Here is a 24,872-nt window from a genome sequence, read left to right as displayed (position 1 = left end):
GCTTTGGGGGAGATAAGACACTTCAGCGTTTTCCTGACAGCTGAACTAAAGAAAACCTCTTACACACACGTCATCTGATTTGCTTCATGTCATTTTGATCACTCCTACTGACAGTTCCGATCTAATTTTTCTTTCAAAAAAGGGTATCAATTTCAAGGTTTCGAGTTCTTAGGATTTAGAATCCATGATTTAAAAAGTGAAATTTAATCTTGAATCAAGGGTAGGGAATATGAGCAAGGTTCGCAGGTTTCTTCTTGATAGAAGACTCTTGTGACCACTATTTATTATGGTAATGCTTTGTTATTATAAACCTCCCATGAATAATATTTTGGGGAACTACCACACAACAAGGCGCACATTATAACCCTGGGTTTGGGGGTCGGGTGATATCAACGAACTGAGAAGCACAATTATCTCATGGTTATGCATGTCTATGAAGTGTGTTAATACTTTTGTTTTTTACAACTTGTAGAATATTTTCATTGTAGGTGAAGCATCAGACACGTTTTTATTCAAAGGAAGAGAAATAAAACGAAAGTTGTGTCTGCTGTGTGCTCTGAATGACACCCTGGTGGCCCCAGTCCTCTACGCTGGGGGCTAATTTCCCACTGCGCGTCTCACGGGCGCCAGGACAGGATACTTTCACGTTTGTGTCATGGCACACGACATCCATGATATCCATGGCACAAAAGGAGTCCTTATTTGGAAATAGTGATCAGCCAGTTTGAAAAGGAGGGTTTGATGGTGTGCCTATAGGAGGCATTGTTTCAGGTCAATTTAGTCAAACATTTCAGTAAAGTGTGACGCTTGTTTGGCGTCCTAGAAAGCGAGTTGTTGTGCCGCTGGCATTTGCTTCTTTGCCAGAGGTGTTAAGGCCATGTAGACATGGCTCTAATGTAGACATCTAGGGTGACACTGGGGAAAGCAAGCAAAACTGGCGATGATTAAGTACTTAATAAGTGCCACGTGGTTTACTTAAGGTATCTCTTTTAATTTTCATGATGACCTATCAGGCTGATATTACTGTCCATGTTTTGCAGAGGTGAGGGAACTTCAGTTCAGATAATTTAAATGAATTGTCTTCATTGTTAGAGACGGTGAAGCAGATACTCAAAGCAGGATCTGCTTGATTCTGTGGCTTACACACATTTCCATTAAACAGCATTTACCCACATGTGCTCAGAATGAAGTCCTCTGGATGATGTGTAGAAAAGGGAAGGGGAAGGACGGGCTGTGATCAAATGCATGTCAAAAATGTTAGATTAAAGACATACTCAGGAGGTTGAGGTGGAAGGATCACTTGAGGACAGGAGTTCGAGACCAGCCTATCTGTAAAATATATGCATATATACATTTAATTTACTGCAGGACCTCATAGAGCTTTCAGTATAACAGTATGCAGTATTTCCTAAATCTACTTGACCTGCAAATCCCTTTGTTTTGAAAAGGAGATAATAATAGTAGGCTCCTCACAAAGCCATTTGCTCCTCAAATGCCAGCCTGATGTTCTTCCACATCTGCCTGAAACATCCTCAGTAGATGTGTCTGAATTGAACCCGGAAGGAAGCTTTCTTTCTTTTTCTTTCTGCCACTTTGGTATGGTTGTGTGGCCATTTTGCTCTGGGAAGAGAGAGAGTGAGCAAACCTGAATCTGTATCCAAAGCAGGTGAGCATGCAAATCCACTGTTTTGCTTGTGTTTTCATTGTGAGTGTGAGTACTCGTCTGGCCATTTGTGCATGGACAGCATGCCTACTCTCAGTCTTCTGTCCCAAGTTGGTGTGGAAGGCAGGTGCCCACATGGATAATAATGCTACAGTATGATGTCAGTGGTGGCAGAGAGATGCATGCCAGATGCAGTGGGACCAGAGAGGAATGAGCGACTGTATCGGAGAGGGGAAGGACGAGCAGGAGGAGAGCGAAGGAGGGGGTGTCTGGGCCTTAGAAACGGGGTAGGATTAAGTCACATGCGGGAGAGAAAGCAGGCACTTTGTGTGAAGGGGATGGCATGAGACAAGGTCTGGAAAGTGAGGCAGCATGATCTATCTAAGGAAGCAGAAGCGGTTCCAGCAGTGGCTGGAACATGAAGTAAGGGGCGGAGAGTGGTGAGAGCTCAGGCTGCTGAGATGGATGGAGGTCAGGCCAGCCTTGGAAAACCTTATATGCTATTGAAGAAATGAGATTTATCCTGTAGTATAATGGATGACATGGTGGGGTTTGAAAGAAACACATGTTGGGGCCAAATCTGGGTTTTGACAAGTTCGCTCTGATAAAGAAACAGCCCATCTCTAGGCACAACCCCAGACACAAGGAGGCCGGTTCTGAAGCAGACAAGGTAAGAGAAGCTGTCACCTGCTCTAAGGCAGTGCCAATGGTGATGGAGGGAAGAAACAAATTTCCTTCATATCTCTAAAAACAAATCATGATGGGTGATTGAGTGGATATGAGGAATAGAGAAGAGAGAGAACGATTCCTTCAGCTAGAACTAGACTGGAAATTAGGGGCATGCCTGTCCATGTTGATCTTTTGTATCAAAGGGTCTGAGATAATTCCACATATGAAGTGCTTTTGCTAATATTTTTAGAGTCTTGATCATTTGCTTCCTGCTGAGGCCTGGAGAAAATTGCTTGGGCAGCCTGGGAGGAGGTCTGAAGTTGGACCTGCATGCTAAATAGTCAACAACTCAACTTGGGATGCAGAAAAGCCACTGAGTATGATTTAAGACCTGGTCCCAATTTCCACTTGAACCATGTCCTGGCTTTGCTACCTTGAACTAGCTTTGCAAGTTTTAATGTCCTCATCTGCAGAATTGGAGCTAGCCTCTCCTCTGAGGCACACGTGTGAGGGTCATCTGCATTCAGAATTTCTCTCTCTGTGTTGACCAGGATTGATGCAACTGATCTAGCTCCCACCACGTGACTCTCCTCTGTGGACCAGAGCTCCCAGCTCCTGCTTGTCTGAGAGGGAGATGGGATAGGAGCCAAACTCAGGGCAGCACCCAGAAGAGTCACATTTGGGTTTCCTAAGCTTGGCAGACTATTGATTCACAATCAATCCAGACTTTCTTGAAAACAAAGGTCCCTTTGTCCCCAACCAGAAGTAAATAAGGTTGTGGCAGAAATTCTCTCTCCTTGCCTGATGGTTCTATCATCCCAAATTTGTATCCATTATCTCCTAGGAGAGCTTGCTGGCTGAGCCATATTGGGGCCTATGATGTCCTCGGTAAGATTTCTAAATGAATCTTTAATGTCCGGAGAACCTGGAGTGACCTGTTGTTTTTACAACATGTAAGCAATCCTCTCTAATGAAGTTGAACATTTCCCTTTTGGGCTTGCTAAATTGTGGAAAATAAATACGAAAGAGCTTTTAAGATGCCTCCTAATCCTAGGGTGTGCACAACCACCCTTTTGTTTACCTTAATGTAATAGGATCATTATCTAGGTGCCCCATTTGGTTGAAGCCTTGAAAACATATTAACCTGTTGACTTTGTTAATAGTAATTTAGGAAAACCTCTCAGGCTCCAAACCCAGCTTTTTAAAGCCAACTGTAAAGCGGTCTTTCCTTGTTTTCTGTGTTGACTTTCACTGCAGATTTGCGTAAACATAGCTGAATGGTGACTATGTTGCTTTCTGGGGCCAGCAGTGTTTGTTGGTGGAGGTTGTTTTTTATCTGCAGGGTCTGTAAAAGGTGGAGTTTTGGGTGTCTGTTGACCTTGATTTGCAAAAGGGAAGGACTTACCTCTATATTTTATGGTCCAATAACAGACTGCAGTGCTCAATTAAATGGGGGGATTAATAGCGGGTTAATTGATATCCCTCTCCAAGTGTGTGTTGCTGGTGAAATAGAATAATCAGTGGCGCTCCACCCCAACTCTGACGGTCTCATTCCCCAGAGCCCACAACTGCCAAAAGGGAGTTCTGTGCCTCTCTTCTCACTGACCTGCGGCCTGCCTATATCTGCCCAATTAGAGCCATGGAGGCTGTGACCCACCCACCACTTTCCTGGTTCCATTCAGCAGACCCACCCTCTTTGCCTTTGGAAGGCATGATGGATTGGTTTGAAACAAAACCATCTCGTTCCCAAACTGAAAGGTTCCTTTTTACATTTGGGAACAACTTGAAACCGCTGGAGAAAATCATGTGCCAATTATGTCTAAACTCCTTTACCACAAGGTATAAAGGAAGCCATAATTCGGGGGCTTATGTTTGATTGAATTCATCTGTTTCCATTTTGTAACTGGAGAGGAGGGAGAATCCACAGCGGTGGACAGTTGATAGAAGGCAGCTTCTATTCCCGGCAAAAGAAGGGGTGGCCCTGTCGCTTCACTCCCCCAGAGCAGGCTTCATGGGTGCAAAGAATCCCAAGAAACTTCTGGGCTGGGAGGGAGGTCAGCCTTGTGCACGGCAGTGCCAGACTCTTCTAGAACCATAGACGTAGAAGAGGAGGAACCATGTCAATGTTTCGTCAATTATTCAGCCAAGAACAACACCCTTCAACTGAGAAATACCCCACTCCCCCACACAGGAGGGGATTTACACTGATGGGTCTGTGTTCGCCAGCAGCTGACAAGTCAGACTTCACCCTTCACATCCCTAAGCATGTTGGTGCTCATTAGGTGAAAAACGAGATGCATTGTTAACACTGGCTTTCCTTTCCTGCTTGGCAGTGTGACATTAGGGGACACTGAAACCTCAAATTGCCTCCAAGAAATGTGCTCGAGGATAACTGTGCATTATGTGGGGAGGGAAGATTCAGTCAGGGAAAGAATAAAGGTCCCTTCACTGTCACTCCCATCTGTCATTAATGAAAGGCAGGCTTGTTGAGGAGCATAGTAGATTAACTGATATTCCTCACCAAATGTGTGCTGCTGGTGGCCACGGATGCTTTGCCTGGAAGTGAGAGAAACTTGGGTTGTAGTCTCAGCTTTTCCACTCAGCTGGTAGCATAACTTTTGGTGCCTCCTGGAAACTCGCTGTCCTCATCTGTAAAATGGTGAAGCCTATGTTGCTGGTCTGCTATAATGTGAATGATATTTGAGTATCTTGCAGCATAGTAACATAATAAATGGGAATCACGGGCCATCCCTTTCTCTTCTGGGACTCTTGTTTCCTGAGAAGGCCTCCATGTATCCTCAATTTTAAACTCTCTATAATGGACCAAGAGGATTCCTTGGCATGTAGTAGGGAACAGCCACACTCAGAGGCTGCCGTCAAACCTTTTCTAGATCTTTATGTATTCTCCTGAGGCCACTTTGGGTCATGAGCTTCTATTTTGGCAACTGTGATAACTGGCCCTCTTCATCCCTCCCTCATTCATTATATTCTCTTAACTTTTAAAATACGAAAATATATTTCCCCAGATGAAAATGCTTTGCTTAGGTCCTCTCTCGATTACCCATGGACTAGGGTTAAAGGTTTATGTTTTATGTGTGACACAGACCCTTGTGCCTTCCTTGCCTTCTATTCATCTCTAGTCTGTTCATAATTCAATTCTGCAAATATTTAATGATAGCTAAGCAGTTTATATGGATGAGCTAATTTAATTTTCTTGACTACTTTATTGTTATTCCTTTGTTACTGAGAAGGAAAGAGGACACAGAGTTATTAAGGAACTTTTCTGAGCTAATCCAGCTCATAAATGGTGGAGGTAGGATTTGAACCCAGGCAGTTGGATTCCAGAGCATTAAGAACTGAGCCTTCACGTACTAGGTGTTCCTTCACCCTGTTAGGAGAGATTGCACAAATAAGGGCCAAAATCGTGAGGCCCACATCAGACAAACCACATGACTTAGTCATAAATGGCGAGAGCAGAACAGGAAATGCAACGTGCTGTTCAGACGCAGCTGGGGGACTTGCTGCTGCGTTTAATCCAGGCCTGTTTTCTGCTTCGTTCTTACGGTCATTGAGACTGGAGTGCACTCTACTCTCAGAAGGAATCGACTCCCAATTTCTCCAATATAAATTTTACTTTATTTCAAATAAACAACAACACAAAATTTAGACCCACCATAGCTCCTCAGGACAAGTCACTCTTGGCATTCTAAAATAAACTCGGTTACAAACTGCCTGCCTCTCTGTGGTGAAAATTGTATTCAATAGTTATCAAGATTTGTACTCAAGCAATCGCTCCTCCTGCTTCTGTGGAGTCTTATAATTGTGTTTTTGTTCGTGATTTATGCCATGACCACACATCTGACATAGTTTTCCTGTTATTTGTTTCAGGCACCAGAATCTCTCAGGCTTTCCCTCAGCTTGAGACATAATGGCTCTATTTTGCTTTTAGGATTTTCACCTCTTGGGGCATTCAGACTTTCCTCGGCTTGCTTGATGATTTCAATGCCATTTTTCTCTTGAGGCAAACTCAGACTTTCTGCATAGCCCTTCACCTCCACCTGTGTTGTAAGCAGAAGTAGCCCTTACTCCACGGAGCAGATCAAGCCTTTTTAGAGGCTCACTCCTTGCAGCATTTCCAGGGTAATTTGTCTTTATGGGATGGGCAATGAAGGGGTCTTGGAGACTGAACAGCACAGTAATTTGGTCCTTTCCAGACAAGGATGATCTTATCAGGGGTTGACTATCCATGCTGCTGAGACTGAGACCGTGCGGCTCTGGCAATATTTGCTTTTGAAAGACTTGGAAGTCAGGGGACCCCAGCACTCTGGCTCCCTTCAATGCAACTGACCTAATCTTACCCTCCTGTGAGCCATTTTAATTCATCGAGATTCTGCCTAATGATCCTGGTCATTTACATTGTTGTCATTCTTGAGCGTTATTATGCTTTCAGAGAAAGGGATCAGGCTTATGGAGACATTTTCCTCTAAATGCTTCCTTTAAGGACACTGCTCACCCTAGAAGGGAGAGAGATGAAACAAAAGAGGGTCCTCTGTAAGACAGCCAAGGTACCTCCTAGGAACTCCAGGAAGAATGGTGTCTATTGTACTCACGTGGCATTTTGATATCTGTCTTTCCATATCTCTGGTACTGAACCGTAAGAGCAATAACTGGGTCTGTGGGAATTTTTAGGTTACCCTCATGATCGAACTTGGCTTGAACTGGTATGATTGTCCAAAGCAGGATCCCCTTAATTGATTTCCAACCACCCCAGAGATGGGGCAGACACTCTGCAAAGCACTTAGATTCAGAGAGGGTACTATGAAGGGAAACTCGACAGGCCTGGTGGTTATTTGAAGACTCAGGGGAAAATGAGTACAAGAAATGGGAAGATAGAGATTCTGACAGCTGCCGAAGGAGGGAGAAGGTTTGCTCTGGCCAGATGATTAAAAAGTATCACGACTGGCTGGTATAATTTAACACTGATTGTACATCTGCTATATAGCAGGCTCTGCTAGGGGCTTGACTCAACAAGCCCACATCAACTTTCACTTGAATTTTGCAATAATCCCCTAACTGGTCTCCTTGCTTCCATTCTCCCCCTCCCAATCCCAATCTGTCATCAACAGAACAGCTACAGTGATCCCATGAAGATGCACATTTGGATCATATCACACCATTGCCCCACACCCTCCAAGGGCTCTCCACATCTCTTGCAGTAAAAGTCTCTACAGTGGTCTGTAAGGCTGCACAAGATTGCTCCCCTGATACTCCCCATCCCAGCCCAACACTTCAAATTCTCATTTGCCTACTGAAACCCAGATTCTATACATCTTCCCATGGAAGAGGACTCTGGATCTCTGTGTACCCCTTAACTCTTTGTGTGTGTATATTAAGTTTTAGCACTTAATATACTATAATTTGATTTTTGTCCTTCTGTGTACCCCACTGGTTATTGAATTTCTTGCTAAAGGAACCATGTTTTACTTAGCGCAAAATCATCCCTGAGATCAAGTGCTCAGTAAGTCATTGTTGAATGAATGAACAAATAAATAAGCATGTGAGTGACTGAGTGCCTCTTCTACATGGGCATGCCTGTGGCCTTGGTTGTGTTATGTAGAAACCAGCAGATAGAAGCCACTGTTAATGGTTCACGCTGCATTTTGCATGCCATGGATGCCCAATAGCTGCATCCAGTAGCTATTCATTTTCCTGCATCAAGAGTGACCTACGTTCTGATGGTAGTTCCATTCCTGGCCCCTGGAGAAGTGACATGGGGCCAGATGATCCTTCCTGGCTTCCTCAGTCCCCAGGGCAGGCCCCAGAGAGGATAGGAGGGCTGAAGAAAGCACCTCTGGAGTCGGTGCTGGGCCCAGATCCTCCCTCCTGTTCTGGTGGAGCCCAGTTTCTGCTTTGTAGCCCGGTCCCCAGTCCTGCTGCAACATCAGTATAAATATTGTTCTTTCAAGCACTCCACTGTGGTGGGACAGGGAAGGAAAAACCATCACCAGGGGATATGTGTGTCTGCTTTGCCTTTTGCAGAAGGTAAAATTTAGTCTGGGCAGAGCCAGCTTTGCAGTCTGCTGTATCCTGCTCCAGGGCTGAGTGCTGTGCTGGAGGCTCTGGGGGTGGCCCCTACACCTCCTCACCCCTCTCCCCATATGCACTGGTGGCACCTATTGTGGGTCACGTCTTTCTTGGGGGCAGGTACACGGTGGGTTCCTGGCACTGAAGAGTTTCAAGAAATTATAGGGGGAAAAGCCATTTGCTCATGGCACACTGCCCGGGTGGGTTAATACGATCCCTCAGAAAGCATTCTTCCTGTACAACTTGTAATTAATACAGAGTGTTCACAGCCCCAGGAGGCTATGAGGCCAAACTACTCAGTAGGTTTCAAAAAGCAAGCTGTTGTCCATGTCTAAGAGTAGCATCTTTCTTTAGACAAGTTGGGAGTAAGGCTGCAGGGGCTGTCGGTCTATTTGGGGCAGTGAGGACATGCAAGGGCCTGGAGTAAAATAAAGGCAGTGACAATGCTAAGTGAGCCATTGTTATGTGCCTGGCCTCCCATGCAAAGCATTTTATTTGCATCTACTTGTACAGTTCTCATAAGCAGTAGATCCTGTTGTCATTCCCATTTAACAGAGGACTAGAAAGGAGCCCAGAGACATTAAATAACTTGCCCATGGTCACAGAGCTAGGATGTGCTGAGCTAAGGTCTACACCAAGGCACAGGGTCTCCAGATCAACTCTTAATCACGAGATCTCAGTTCTGGTGCTACCATGGGTTAAATAGTTCTGGCCAGTGGGCACGTAGCTTCTCATGACTACACCATGTGTTAGAGAGTCCTGGGTTTGGAAACTACATTTAGTCATTAGCAGTATGACCTTATAGCAAGTCATTTACTCTTTGAGTTAGTGTGTTCATCTGATAATCTCTCTTGACGATTTTGGGTGGTTAAATTTAAGAGTGTATTAAAATGAACTATACACGTGAAAGTGGTCTTCAACTGGTAGGCTTTGTTATGAAATCATAATCATCAATAAAATGAGAGCAGAAGAACTACACTGTTCAGCATGGCAGCCACTGGCCACACGTGGCTATTAAAGCCCTTGAAATACAATTAGTGAGGTTGAGGAACTATGTTCTTAATTTTATTTCATTAATTTAGATTTAAACAGCCATGTGTGGTTATTTGTTACAATAGTGGACAGTACAGGAGATGGTTTCAGCTGGAGGGGATCTCGGAGACCACTTAGTCCAGTGCTTTGATTTCACAGATAAGGTTGAACTTCTCAGTGGGGCCGCAACTTGCCTAAAGTCATATGGTAAGTTAGCAGAGAGCAGGTTCAGAACTAGGTCTTCTAACACTCTGATAGTTTCCACTTCAAAAAAATCTGAATATCCCTAATTTCACCCAGGAGATTAGGAAAGAAGATTGATCATCATCAGCCTGCAGCTCACTGAAATAAACAGCGAGGATGGGTGCAGTGGCACAGGCCTGTAGTCCCAGCCACTTGGGAACCCTGGGGCAGGATAATGGCTTGAGCCTAGGAATACGAGTCCAACCTGGACAACATAACAAATCCCTGTCTCTAAAATGTCAGAAAAAGAAAGAAGCAGCTAGTGAAATCCCAAGATGGCCCTGATTTTGAGAGCTTCCTGAAGGCTAGAGAAGGTGCTAAGATGATCAGGCCCACACCTATTCATGGGAAGTGGTGTGTGACTGTCTCTACTGCAAGCCATGCTCAGTTCTTCCTTGATCAAGTCAGGGTCTTCTTAGGGTCAACATGAAGGACACCCTTTGTCCACTTGCAGCGCATCCTGACAGTGACAGAGACGTCTCTGGATAGGTCCCTGTCTCCAAGGAAGACCTTGTAGGTGGCGGAGGGCTCAGGACTTCAGTGTGCTGTAACAGTATATCTGTGGAAAGAAAGAAAAGGCCTGTGGTGAGGCTGCAACCTCGGTGCCAAATCACAATGTATAATTGGCCCTGATTTTTTCCATATGTATCAACAAAAACAGCCTTGCTTTCATGGGAGATGAAAGCAACCCCTTTCTTTGGTCCTGTTTCCTTTTTAGGTGTAGTTCCCAGGTCTCCAGTGCGTTCATCATTCTCTCTTTAAAACACACCAAAAAAAAAAAAAAAAAAAAAAAAATCATAAATTAGGGATACTGAAGGACTTACAGAGAAAATCTCTTTATGTTTTCCATGGCAAAGAGATATACTGTTTTGATGTTTTCTTCCTTTTCTTAACAAAAATTAAATTAAACTGATTTGTCAGAGTTTTCATAAAATCATACTCCGGGGATAGTGAGAAATAAGTGCTTAATAGCAGCAGATTAACGTATATGCGTGAACTCTCTTTCTTGAAGGACTTTCATTCATTCAGCACTCTTGTTGGATTAGTCTGCCTGGATTGCCATAAGAAAATATCACAGACTGGGTGGCTCAAACAACAGGAATTTATTTTCTCACAGTTCTGGAAGCTGAAAGTTCAAGATCAAGGTGCCAGCAGATTGGGTTTCTTCTGAGGCCTCTCTCTTTGGCTTGAGGACAATCACTTTCTTGTCCTGTCCTCCCATGGACTCCCCTCTGTGTGCGAACATCCCTGGTGTCTCTTCTTCCTATAAGGACATCAGTCATATGGGATTAGGCCCCACTATTGTGACTTCATTTAACTTAATTACCTCTTTAAAGGCCCTGTCTCCAAATATGGTCACACTGAGGGTGAGGGCTTCCACACATGAATTTTGTGGTAGGGGACACATTCCTTCCTTAACACCTTTACTGAGTACTTTTCATGTGATGGTCACTGTAGATACAGAAGAAAATGACAGCAACCTGGGAAGTTGGGAGTCTTACAGACATGAAAAAAATGCCATACGATATGCAATTTAGACACGTGAGGGCATTGAGGGAGAGAATTGACTTGGTTTTGGGGAATGAGGGAGAATAATTAAAAGAAATCTTCAAAGACACGGAGGTGGGTGAGCTAAGTTTTTGAAAGAAAGCCTGGCATAAGTGTGATGCAGGAAAAATAATAAAGGGGGCATTTTCATCATACAGATGAAATAAGCTGAGTCTCTTTCCTGGGTTTTGAAAGATTCTATCTAAAAATACTGACCCTAACTTCAAAAGCCTACAACTAGAGATAATTTTTTTTTTTTTTTTTACAATTAGAGATGAGTTTTTACCATTAAGCTATTGTTTCCTTAAAAAATAATAAAGATTTAAAATATTGTATTGATTGAATTGGTCTTAGTTACAAACATCAGAAACCATGACACAAGCTGGTTTGAACAATGGGAACTTGAGTTATTTTTGTCCGAAGAGGAGATCGGGGTGGGGTGGGTTCCAGGCAGTTTCACCACAACTGAGTGATGGCTCCAGGATTCAGGCTCTTTCTGTCTCTCCATTTGCCTTCCTTTCCGATGGCCTTAGCCAAAGGCAGGATCCTCTCCTGGTTATAACAGCTGCCAGTGGAAATCGGGCTTTATTTGCACCCTGCAGGAGAGAAAGAGAAAACTCTGTCTTAATCATTGGTGTACTAGAATTGGCTTGCACGGACTGATGAGATCTGACTGTTAAACTTTCAGGAGTTTTGCAAGCTGATTGTTAAACACAGTTGTTATTAAACATTAAAATATATAACTTAATGAAATGAGTTACATTAAATAAAGATAATAAATACTCAATATGCATCACTTGCTAATTATTTTCCTATTATTATGGCTTTAACATGACATGAATATAAAGTCTATTATATTTTTAGGATAGTGACAGTATACAATGGTATGCTACTGTATGTCTCTCCCAACTCCACACTCAGTGATATCACATTGGTGACTTGAAATCAGCCATGACGGTAGTAGTATTTCTAGCATGGAAATAGGCAACCGCGATAAATCAGATTTTAGTTTTATTGTATCATCTGAACTTAAGAAAGTGATGGAGAAATGTAAATAATGCAGGTTAAACTTTCAAAGGTTTGGTTCTAAACTGTCACACTGTGAATGGCACAAAAATTAGAGGAAATATTCTCCTAGTATTATTTGATTCAGCAAAGTCACTCACATCATTGACAAATGAGTGGAGTTCTGACACATAAACAAAAGCAGCCCACATTTGTGTCAGTATTATACTCATTTGTCCGTTGCAGCAATAGGTTGGCTGTAGATGCATGAATGGCAAAAGTCAATGAAAGTATTCTGTGAAAAATTAATTGGCAGTGTAGTACAGTAAAGGGCATTGTATGTTTTATTTGATTTGTATATTGGGTTCTACACATCCACTATGTCAGTGAAAATTTATAATAAATATATGTGTGTGTGTATGTAAATACATGGATATAATTTTTTCCTGGACAACTTTTTGTTAAACCTTTATTATCACCACTCCTTCAATCTTTTTGTTTCACTGGGCCAACCTAGTTTATATGTCTGGAATTTATTCCTTCTGGTGGGTTCTTGGTCTCGCTGACTTTAAGAATGAAGCCACGGACCCTCGTGGTGAGTGTTACAGCTCTTAAAGATCGTGTGTCCAGAGTTTGTTCCTTCAGATGTTCAGCTGTGTCCAGAGTTTATTCCTTCCGGTGGGTTCGTGGTGTTGCTGACTTCAGGAGTGAAGCCTCAGACCTTCGCAGTGAGTGATACAGCTCTTAAAGGGGGCGCATCTGGAGTTGTTTCTTTCTCCGGGGGGTTCCTGGTCTCACTGACTTAAGGAATGAAGCTATAGATCCTGGCAGTGAGTGTTACAGCTCTTAAAGGTAGTGTGGACCCAAAGAGTCAGCAGCAGCAAGATTTATTGTGAAGAGTGAAAGAACAAAGCTTCCACAGAGTGGAAGCGGACCGCAGTGGGTTGCCCACGGCTGGCTAGGGTGGCCAGCTTTTATTCCCTTATTTGGCCCTGCTCACATCCTGCTGATTGGTCAATTTTACAGAGTGCTGATTGGTCCATTTTACAGAGTGCTGATTGGGCCAGTTTACAGAGTGCTGATTGGTGCATTTGCAATCCTTTAGAGAGACACAGAGCACTGATTGGTGCATTTTTTCAGAGTGCTGATTGGCATGTTTACAATCCTTTAGCTAGACACAGAGCACTGATTGGTGTGTTTTTATAGACTGCTGATTGGTGCGTTTACAATCCTTTAGCTAGCCACAGAGTGCTGATTGGTGTGTTTATAATCCTTTAGCTAGACAGAAAAGTTCTCCATGTCCCCACCCAACCTTAGAAGCCCAGCTGGCTTCACCTCTCACCCCTAAGCGCATAGTGCCATGCACTAGTTACCCTTTGTGGCTGTCAATGGGTGATTTCCTGAACTGAAAAGAGGGTTTGTTAGGAAAGGGGAAATAAGAAATTCTTTCAGGTAGGAGGAAAAAAGCACCTGCAACTGTAAATATTACCCTTCCCCCACCCTGCAGCCCAAAAAACACATTTATACAATATCAATCTTTAATAGTTTAGTGGAAATTAATGTATGACACCTTTTTCAATAGGATAGGTGGCTCAGAGCAGTTTGGATGGAACTACTGACATTTTAGGCTGGATAATTCTTTGTTGTGGGATGGTTGTGCTGTGTATTGTAGGATGTTTTGTAGCACCTCCACACACATTTGTTGGCAACCAAAAATGTCTCCAGACCGTGCCAAATGTCCCCCGGGATCAAAATAGATACCAACCATTGCTTTAAACCATTGGTTTACATCTAGGACTTGGCTCCAAACCTGGAAGTTTTAAATTTCTATTCCTCTGCCTCTAAAGTAACGCCATCTGCAATTGAATGTTACATTGAGGAGTCAAAGGCAGCATGGAGGAAGAGGCACATTCTTGAGGGCTGGAACCCTGGGCACCAAAAAGTTGAGTCTGGAGGGAAACCTCCTGGGCTTAGGAGGAGGGGATTTTCTGCTTGGGGAGGCCACAGACTCCAGATACTAACCTCTCCTCCAACGCTCAGATTTTATCTGCACTTTTCCCACCTTTGGAACGCAAAGGATATGAAGCCCTTTTACAAACTTTTATCTTGAAAAGGAATTGGTCCCTTTTAGAAAACTTAAGAAGTTTTTTACACTGAGTTAGAAGGAGCATTTCAGTTGGTTTGTCCCTGGGCTCTGGAAGCATCAACCTTTCAGATGATCATACTGATGTATGCATTAAAAGAGCAAACAAAGTCATCTGAGCAATTTGTAAACCAGGCAGAGTCTGGGAAATGTCCTCATGCCAGAATCTACTGACAGATGTGTGAAATCAGCTCCTGCAAAGCTACCTTGTTTTCAAGAAAGCCCCCTTAGACCTGCTTCCCCTTCTGGCTCCCGGCTGGCCTTATCTTTCTTCGATAGCAAAAGACCTCAAAGGATTCATCTTTATTTGCTGTCACGACTTGCTGTCCTTCTGTTCATTCCTTGGATTCTGTCCCTACATGCCAGCAATGATGCTCTGATGTGTTGAGTCAACTCCTCTCGGTCTTCCTCATTCTTTTTTTTTTTTTTTTTTTTCTTTTTTATGAGATGGAATCTCACTCTGTTGCCCAGACTGGAGTGCAGTGGCACAATCTCGGTTCACTGCAAGCCCCGCCTCCCAGGTTCATGCCATTCTCCTGCCTCAGCCTCCAGAGTAGCTGAGACTACAGGTGCCTGCCACCACACCCGGTTATTTTTTTGTATTTTTAGTAGAGACGGGGTTTCACCGTATTAGCCAGGATGGTCTTGATCTCCTGACCTCATGATCCGCCAGCCTCGGCCTCCCAAAGTGCTGGGATTACAGGCATGAGCCACCACACCCGGCAGTCTTCCTCATTCTTAGGACAGCTTTCCACGCTGGTGGCCATCTTCTGTCCCTTATGTTTGCTGCTTCCTCTTACTTCCATGATGCCATAGTCTTCCTCCTGCCTGTCTGTTGAATTCTTCACTGGTTTCCTTTTCTCTGTCAGCTGCTTATGGAGATGTTTCTTCCACGTTTCTGGCCTGTTCCTGTTTTCTCCTCTCCTCTCTTATCATCTCTCAACTCTAGACATACAGCCATGAGCCTGCATCTTCAGTTGTGCCCTCTCTTGTTTGCTGTAGTGTTGGACACATTTATCTTCATGTTGGTGTACCACACGGGCCTAACCCAACATGTCTAACATGTAACCTTTTACCTGTTTTCCTAGCTTGTCTTCTCCTTGTCCCCATTTCAGTTAACGGAATTGTTTTCCAGGCTAGAGACCCTAGAGATATTTTGACATCAACCTTCCTTGTAAAGCAATCCTATGATGTTATCTGCCTGTGAATCATGTGGGTTTCACTGCCACTGTTTCCCTGATATGTATTCCACCTTTTCTACTCCCATTGCTCCAGTTGAGACCAGAGGTCAGCAAACATTCTTTTTCTTTTTAAAAATTTTTAATTAAAAAAAATTTATTTTTAGAGACAGGGTCTTGCTGTGTTGCCCAGTCTGATCTCCAACTCCTAGCCTCAAGCAATCCTCCTGCCTTGGGCTTCCAAAGAGTTGGGATTACTGGTGTGAGCCCACTCTGCCCAGCCAACAAACTTTTTCTTGAAAGGGCCAGATAGTAAATATTTTAGGCTTTGTGAGTTACACTCCCTTTGTTGCATCTATTCAACTCCGTCCGTATAGCATGAAAGCAGCCATAGGCAACAGGTAAGTGCATAGGCATGTCTGTGTTCCAATAAACCTTTATTTATAAAAACACTCTTCCAGTCTGATTCAGGGCCATAGTTTACCACCTCCTCTTTTAGATCATTGTTATCTCTCGACTGGATTTTATCAATCCAGAAGCTGATCTCCCTGCTCTAAACTATTTTGTTGATCTTACCATCCAAAGTAAATATTTGTTGAGGAATACATCTTCTTAAAATGCAGGTTCAATTAGACACAAGGGACATTGAGACCCTAGAAACTTAGCTTTATTTGAACATGCCACACATTCATGTTCTATAAATCTCCCTTAAGTATAGTTTCCAGCCTGTAATGCTCTTCCTAGACCTTAAATATTTATACGTGCTAATCTATAAGACCTAGCCTCTTCTACAAAGCCCTGTATACTCACATCATTCACAACTCGGAGCTCTTCTTCTCTGAAACTGTCTTGAATAAGAGTGTACCTCTCTGACAGTTTTATCTCATAGCGAGTCTGCCTCACAGTGAAGTTACTTCTACCTGAGTTTGTCTATCTCTGTCAATCTAAAGCTCTCTAGAGGGTGAAGGTATCTTTCTTAACAATTTTTCTTATTCCTCAACTTATTAATTCCTCAGCTTATTACTCTGTTCGAGTAGAGAAGTTCCTCTATCATGTACTCTCCAATTTCAGATATAAAATATACACATTTCCAGTTTATAAGATGCAAACAAGCTACAGTCCAGAGTTAAAGTTTTAATAAATCCACTTCACTCACCACCGACAAATGGCGTTTGAGATAGATTACTTCAGTCTCAACCATCTCTTTTATATAAGTAGTCTATAGCATACTTACTGAATCTGTGATTCATTTTTAGCCTTTTTTAAATTAAGAAAACAGCATCAAATCACCAAAAAAAAGTGGACATTGAGAGGATATTGAAAGGCCTGGGAAGATGAAGTCATGATGAAAATAAAACAAAGAAAAACTCCTTTGAAAAATGAAAAGAGCAGGAAAATGGAGAGTGTTGTGTACATAGATTGAATCTTTGCTGCTAGGCATGGTTTTAAAGGATGAACCACACCAAGTGTGAGGAGTGCCATGTCAATGTAATGCCAGTACAATTAATCACAAGTAATAAGAGGGGAGGTGTATACTGAGGAAAGGAGACAATATTTTAAGGATTTGTTTAGAAGCTCACTGTTCAATATAAGAACTACTAACAACATGTAGTTATTTAAGTTTAAGTAATGAAAATTAAATACAATTTAAAATTCACTTCCTTGGTCCCACTAGTCACATTTCAAGTGCTCATTAGCTACTTGTAGCTAGTGGCCACCATATTGGACAGTGTAGATATCAAACATTTCCATTATGAAAAATTATATTTATTGCAACACTATTCATAATAGCAAAGACATGGAATCAGCTTAAATGCCCTTCAATGGTAGAATGGATAAAGAAAATGTGGTACATATACACCATGGAATACTATGTAGCCATAAAGAAGAATGAGAGCATATCCTTTGCAGCAACATGAATGGAGTTGGAGGCCATTATCCTAAGTAAGATAACATAGGAACAGAAAATCAAATACCACATGCTGTCATGTAAAAGCAGGAGCTAAACATTGAGTACACATGGACACAAAGAAGGGAACAATAGATGTGAGGGTCTACTTGAGGTTGGAGGGAGGGAGAAGGGAGAGGATCAAAAAAGTATCAGGTATTATGCTTATTAAGAGTTCTATTATTGGCTGGGCACAGTGGCTCACGCCTGTAATCCCAGCACTTTGGGAGGCAGAGGTGGGTGGATCATGAGGTCAGGAGACTGAGACCATCCTGGCTAACATGGTGAAACCCCACCTCTACTGAAAATACAAAATATTAGCTCGGTGTGGTGGCATGTGCCTGTAATCCCAGCTACTCGGGAGACTGAAGCAAGAGAATTGCTTGAACCTGGGAGGCTGAGGTTTCAGTGAGCCAAAATCGCACCAACTTGGGCAACAGAGCAAGACTCTGTCTCAAAAAAAAAAAAATTCTATTATTAAGAGTTCTATTGGATAGTGTGCTGGTCTAGAATTAGCAAAGCCAAATGCCTTGTAACCTCAAGTCACCAGAGGGGGTTTGTTAGAGAATGTAAAGGCCAAATATGGCAAACATGCTGGTGATAAAAGTTTGGTCAAAAGCAACAGATGGCTCCACGGAGTTGAGGCATATCGGAATCTACTCAACATCAGTGGGAGGGAGGAAATGATCAGTTCTGAACTGATGACCCAGAGTCAATAGTATAGAGCACATCAAGAGCATCAAGCATTACCACCGTTATTTGCTTTTTTCAAGGTAGGTTTTTTGTTTGTTTGTTTGTTTGTTTTGTTTGTTTGTTTGAGAGGGAGTCTCGCTCTGTAGCCCAGGCTGGACAGCAGTGGCACAATCTCAGTTCACTGCAATCTCCACCTTCCAGGTTCGAGTGGTCCTCCTGCCTCAGCCCACTAGTAGCTGGGATTACAGGCATGAGCCACCATGCCCGGCTAATTTTTGTATTTTTAGTTGAGATGGGGTTTGGCCATGTTGGGCAGGCTGGTCTTGAACTCCCGACCTCAGGTGATCCACCCACCTTGGCATCCCAAAGTGCTGGGATTACTGGCATGAGCCACCACGCCTGGCCCAATCTAGGTTTAAATGTATGTTTTGGGAAGAGATATTAGATCACAGTATTTATCAAACTGTGGGGCAAAATCAATTAGGGAGTCATGAATCATTTATGACCCAGCAGACATTTTAAAATGAAATAGAACAGACTAGAACATATCAGGCCGCGTTTCATGCTGCAAAATCAAATATTGTTGCAGAAACTTCTGCGTCAATGAAATATGTATGTATTTCTTAACGTGGGTCAGTTGCCAAAAGTTTGAAAGCCACTTCTTTTCAGAGCATAGATTAGCAAAGAAGAGAAAAGTATGTCTAGTTTTTGAAATACAAAAAGACAGACTCAACTTGCTTCTGGAGAATACAAGCTTGAACCCTTCTCAGTGCCTCAGGCTTAGGAAAAAAAAAACCCATCAAACTTTGAAACAGCCTCTAGAATCTAACCTGTTTATTCTTTGCGCTATTACTTCCTAGAAAGGTCGGTGGATTATACCGATTCCTGGATTGTCTGCATCCCAGAAGAAATTGTTTTTTTGTTTTGTTTTGTTTTCCCTGCCTTGGGGGATATCTTGCAACCAGAAACTGTCTGTGTTTGCCTGGCAGAAGTGGACTGACCTGGGGAGTCAGGGTTAGCAACTTAGAAAGTGGGTGCATGTGAGAGGCAAGACCAGAAAGCCTGTGACTTATTCCCCAGCTGCACAGCCCAAGAGTCACTTTCCTGCTTGGCAAAAACAAAAGCTCTATTAAATTTTGAGAGAGAGAATAATGCTTGTCTTATTCACATATTAATATGATTTATTTAAAAACCCTGATCCTGTTACTTCAGAACGACTTATAATGCTCTGTTTATCTCTTGGATCGCTGACAATGAGAGTTCAGATTTCTCCCTCCAGCCTTCTGAATGATCTTTTTTGGAGCTGGTGGGAGCTTCTTGTACTTGCTACCCTATACATTACATAGTAACATGGAAACCTTGATTGCTGACTTAGGCCAATTTAATTAAAAATTTAAAGAACAAACTCTAGCTTAATGAAAATTCCTATGGATGGCCACCCAAATTTGCTGAAATCTTGAAAACTTGATTAGTCCCTTAAAAATAGCATTGATTACTTATAATTGTCATTAGAAGTTCAGTTTCAAAATTCTTTCCTCAGGTTAAACAAGAAATCAGTTCTGACTGAAATTTATACATCTGCTTGTTCTAATTATCAACTTTCCACAATGTTGCCTGTGGAAACGTTGATAATTTAGGAGAAGCAGATGTATAAATTTTTGCTCTGATGGGGGTAGATGTTAATGGAAATTTTAGAAGTTGTTTTCTCTGGGCATTTGAACGGATGAGATAGTCCCAAATTATTTGTCCTGAGCTTCTTATATTTAGTTTTATAAAGGTGGTGACTAACCAAGTTACACTTCAGAATGTTTCTATGTGTTTTCATCTGTCCCTTCAGTTTGGTCCAAGAGGTACTGTCATTAGGACTAGGGCTCAACTGCCAACTATATACGTTAATCCCAAATTACATCAATCCCCGAATTGTATTGCGTTAGGAACTTAAGACTCTTGGGTCCTGCATTCCCAGGGACAGCTCCACCTGAATCTCCAGGGGCACCGCAAATTCAACCTGTACAAACCTAAGTTCATGATCTTCCTGCCTCAAACCTCTGCATCCTCCAGCGGAATCCTTGCCTGGGGGAATGGTGATGGTGTTCAGCATTTACCTCATTTCTTAAGCTAGCAGCCTTGCGGTGGTCTTGAAGGTTTCCCTTGTCACCAGATTCCACATTAGAGTTTTATCAGTTCTTCCTCAGATATGCCGCTCACATCTCAGACCCCCTGGCAGCGTCTGGCTCTGGCCTCACTATCTTTACCTCCATGACAGCCATGGCTTCTTACTGGCCTTCCTCTCTCTTCTAGTTCCTCTTCCATGTGTCTTCTGTGTTATCTTCCTGAAAAACAAACATATTCCTGGTGCCCCTCTGTGTGACTGTCGCCTGTAGGATAATTTATGTTATCTCTCTGTTGTCTATAGGATGAACTGGAACTCTTTGAGAAGACAAATGCCTTTCACAACAGGCCCCTCTTTTCTCTGCTCCTCTCACCTTTGGTGCTTTGGCCACCCTGGGTTTCCTTCCACTGCCTTCAGATGAAAGGTGTTTTCATGTTCCCTGCCTTTGCAACACTCTTTCTCTTAGAATGCCCATATGCATTTTCAGAAAAACACCTTTTTGTCCTCCGGGAGTAAACTCAATACCACTGCCTCTGGGTACCTTTTGTAATGACTCCATGAAGTTTGTTAGTTTATTGCTCCCTCTTTTTCCCATCTTTCTATGAGAGCACTTTTCACATTGTATCATGATTACCAGCTCATGTGTGTGTGGTATTCACTAGGGCTGTTCTTCAAATGTCGATGCATCTTCCTGATGTAATTGTAAGGTAGAATTGCTCTTTCTGAGCTTCTTGTGGTTGGATGGGGCCAAAAACCAGTACTGGGCAACAAATTGAGAGCAGAAGAGATGAGTGTCATTTCCAGGATGGCACATTCAATTGCCTATACAAGACTCGTGAGAGATTTTTTTTCTTCTAGCATGGTGACTAGCAATGTTAAAGATGGCCCCTGCTCCATCAGCCTAGGCCCCTCCCAATCCACAGTGCATGGGTGGCATGAGCAAGAACCTTCGCTAATTTTTGCCAAGGAGATGGTGGTATTGTTTGTTACTGTAGCACACTCTAGCCAGTCTTTCCTGATACACTGTGTGTCACTCTCAGTGGACTCCTCAATGGGTTCAGTGTCCATATTGTCTTGCAAGTGCACGGTAAGGGTTCAATGATGTACTTATTGAATGAACGCATACAGAAATAAGGTATTTATTATTACAGAGATAAGGAGAAAGCCATTAACAAAAATGTTGTGTTTCTATGGGCTGTTAAAAATAATGGTCACTTGAGAAACATACTTAAATAATTCAAAACTGCTGTCTTCAATAACAGTTTTCATTCAGTTTTCCGTGCAGTTTTGTATTCTGGTTCTGGACCTTGCATTGCAAGGTAGAGAATATTTGCTAAAGAAATGGCATAAGATTAACATGTTTCATTGGCCAAATCTCGGTATGGTTGGCCGACTTTTCCTAATGGACCCTCAGTTCTTTTTAGGAAACAGCTGCGTGCATTGCCTTGGATGGGCCAGAAGTCTGTGGAGATCCAGTAGACTGGCTTCAGATGTCTGCCCAGTTATCACCACAGAAGTTAAGGAACTGGCTGTTTTGAAGCAACTTTAACGGAGACTTTTTTTTTCCAGTGTGATGGAAAATGACATGGAGCTGTCCTTGAGCCAATCGTGCGTAGCCTTTGTAAGTGACCAACACTTTGCCAAAGTCCCACACACAAACTAATCATTTGCGTTTGGAGCTGCCTCCTCTGTCTTCCTGGCAGAAGCTCAACATTAGGAAATTGTGACTAATGGCAAGGAGAGAGAACCCTTGAGGCTTATCTAGCCGGGGAGAGCTTCAAGGAGCCAGGAAAAAGTAAAATCTGGCTCAATTAACCAAGATAAGATAGGAACAAGCAAACTGGACAATGTTTCCAAAAGGGACAAACACAGACACAGGGATTTCTGAAAGGAATCATGGTAATTATTAGTGTCTGGTTATTATTTTATTGCATGGAAGCACATGCAAGTTGTGCTTCTCCAAATCTGTGATGCAGGCAAGAGATTCTAAAGCCTTTGCAAGCTGTAAATACGACATTTTTTTTTTGTAAGAAAAGGCAAGAGAAGGAGTGCACTTAACAGAAGAGGACCAGCCTGGTAGCATTTTCCCAGAGCTACCACCTGTCTGCTGTGTGACCTTAGGCAAAGCACCTCACCTCGCTGCATCTTGGCTTCCTCATCTGCAAATGCTGTGTTATTACAGCAGCCTGTTGTGAAGATTCAATGAGGTAATGCATGTGAAGTTCTTAATGTTCTTATTAAGCACACACTGAACTCTCCAGTAAGCATTAGCAGTTACCCAATTCTGAGATATGCATTAGGAAGTCCATTATGTAAAAACCCTGCTCTGCTCTTTAAAATGAACAAGAGTTTATGGTTTGGGGTGAGGGGCAGAGACGTGGGGCATAGGAGATGACTGACCATTTCTTGTAGCAACTTGTGCTTCTGGTTCCTTACAAGTAAACTGTCTTATAAGATATACTTTTTGGTCCTATCTTCTCTGCAGAAGGCAGCAGCAACTCAGAATTGCAAGCTTTCTGCTGATGGTAACAACCTGGTAATCGAATAAAGCACACAGTCTTTGCTTTGAAAAACCAGAGGCCCAGGAGTCGCTGTTTTCTTTCAAACTGCATTTGAGCTTTGTCAGCTGGCTGGGCTGAAGTTTATCCTGTGTCTACTTCCCTTATCAGCCACCCATGGCAGGCACACGCTTCTTTGCTCAGTGAATGGCAGGATTTCAGGACTCCCCATTGACAGAGCTAATCCATCTTTCTGCTCCTTCCATCTTGAAATAACTTTTGGAGCAGCTTGTCGGGAACATGGAAGCAGCCATGATGGCTGGGAAGTTTTCTCAGCCAGGAAGCAGCCTTTTTCTGTATGGAAACTCCAACGAAGCTATGTCAAAGAGATGGCCCAAAACATCTGGGCTCATTTATGGGGGGAATGGGAGGCATTCTCACAGGACAGCCCGATGCACTCCGTTGATAAACCCTCTAACACATTATCAGGAAAGGAGGCTTCATGGATAGGAGAGCCCCTGACAAAGTCAAGATATCCCTCATCCCTCTCAGCCTGTTGGAGCCAGCTATTGTCCACATCACCCACTGTCACTAGAGCAGGGATGCAACTACTTCCTGTTCCTGGAATGGGCTTCTGGCACTGCCCCCACTTCAGGGTCCCCATGTCTCCAACATCTGCAGATGCACTGGCATAGGGTCATTCCCATGTGATCGGACTTAGGTTTTGGGGATCTGTTTGACAACAGAAAGCAAGAGGTGGAGACCTGCTTCTCACTATTCGTTCTCCTCTCTCTGGAGCTGAATTTTCCTCCACATTAAAGATCCCAGGTTCATGAGAAACCAAGTCGTCTTAAAAGCTGATTATTGTAAAAGCAACCTTCCTGCTTTTCTCTTCTTCCCTATGAAGTCAGAAGTCAGGTTAAAAACTCCCTTGCAGAAAAGAGTCCATGTAGTTTGACCAGACGGAATGCTGTGATATGGAAGCTTAGTCTGGTCAAAGCGGGTGTGTAGGAAGTTGTTAAGCTGGGCCTAAAGTCCAGCTTGGATAAGACTACCTGATTACATAACTCTGGGGTGGGGGCTCCTTCCCCCCATCATAGACTGTGTGAGTGGCGCCCTCTGGAGTCATGCGGTACACAACCTGCCCGGCAGGAGGCGACAGCCTGAACTTGAGGCTCAGTTCCCACAAGACCAGTGATTCTCAGCTTCCTGTGATGCTCCACACACTGGCGTGTCAAGACAATAGGAGGTGGTTACAGGTCACTGGCTACTAGTAATACAGTACGAACATTTTCAAACACATTTCTTCTTTATTACAAATTAAGGGAAACTAAGATCATTGCTAGGTCACTCTTACTGTGAGTGAGATATGCTGGCTTTGTTTTTCGTATTTAAACATTAGACAAATGAGAAAGAGAGCAAGAAAACAAAGACAAGAGAGAGCTAGAGTCAGCGAGAGAGAAAGTGGTGGAGATACAGCTCCAGAATGCGAATTAGGTGTAACTGAGCACTTTATGCTACCGTGCCAGGGATATGAAAGTCATTAGTCAAGTGTGTTGCCATGGAAACAGAGTCAAAGATCACCAGACAAAACCATGAGCTCTTAGGCAAGAATTATATCTTAGCCATCCTCCTAAAGTTTTTCATGCTGCTGGCACAGATAAAATGGTCGATCTACATTGAATTTCAGTTGTCACTATGAACACTCCTGGCACCACTCTGCCTATGGGGATCCAGTGAGTCCTTAGCTTCCATACTTCAAAGGTGGGAAGTCACAGCTTGTGAGGCTGTGAGACATGAGGCTGCCCTTGAGCTGACTGTGTGTTGCCTTTGTGAGAACCCATTTCTCATCCCTTGACTCAGATGACATTTCTCTGCTTAGTACATAGGGACCAGCCTTTTAAAAATAATCCTTTAAAAGAAAAGTGAAACCCCAACTGGGCATGGTGGCTCACGCCTGTAATCCCAACACTTTGGGAGGCCAAAGTGGGTGGATCACCTGAGGTCAGGAGTTCATGACTAGCCTAACCAACATGGTGAAACCCCATCTCTACC

The 24,872-nt window shown here is 43.1% G+C and overlaps 1 long non-coding RNA gene across 2 annotated transcripts in view; it reads left to right on the top strand.

The window, feature by feature from the left end:
- Positions 1-1,493: 1,493 nt before the first annotated feature.
- The window catches only part of LOC103226240 (uncharacterized), an 86,076-nt gene continuing 62,697 nt past the window's right edge, over positions 1,494-24,872 (top strand). For both annotated transcript variants that reach the window (XR_494723.3, XR_012090056.1), the window contains exon 1: positions 1,494-1,666. This is a non-coding gene — a long non-coding RNA (uncharacterized lncRNA). The remainder of the gene's footprint in view (positions 1,667-24,872) is intronic.

Source organism: Chlorocebus sabaeus, chromosome 21, assembly GCF_047675955.1.
Source record: "Chlorocebus sabaeus isolate Y175 chromosome 21, mChlSab1.0.hap1, whole genome shotgun sequence".
NCBI classification, from domain to species: domain Eukaryota; kingdom Metazoa; phylum Chordata; class Mammalia; order Primates; family Cercopithecidae; genus Chlorocebus; species Chlorocebus sabaeus.
This window is presented reverse-complemented; position numbering and strand designations above follow the sequence as displayed.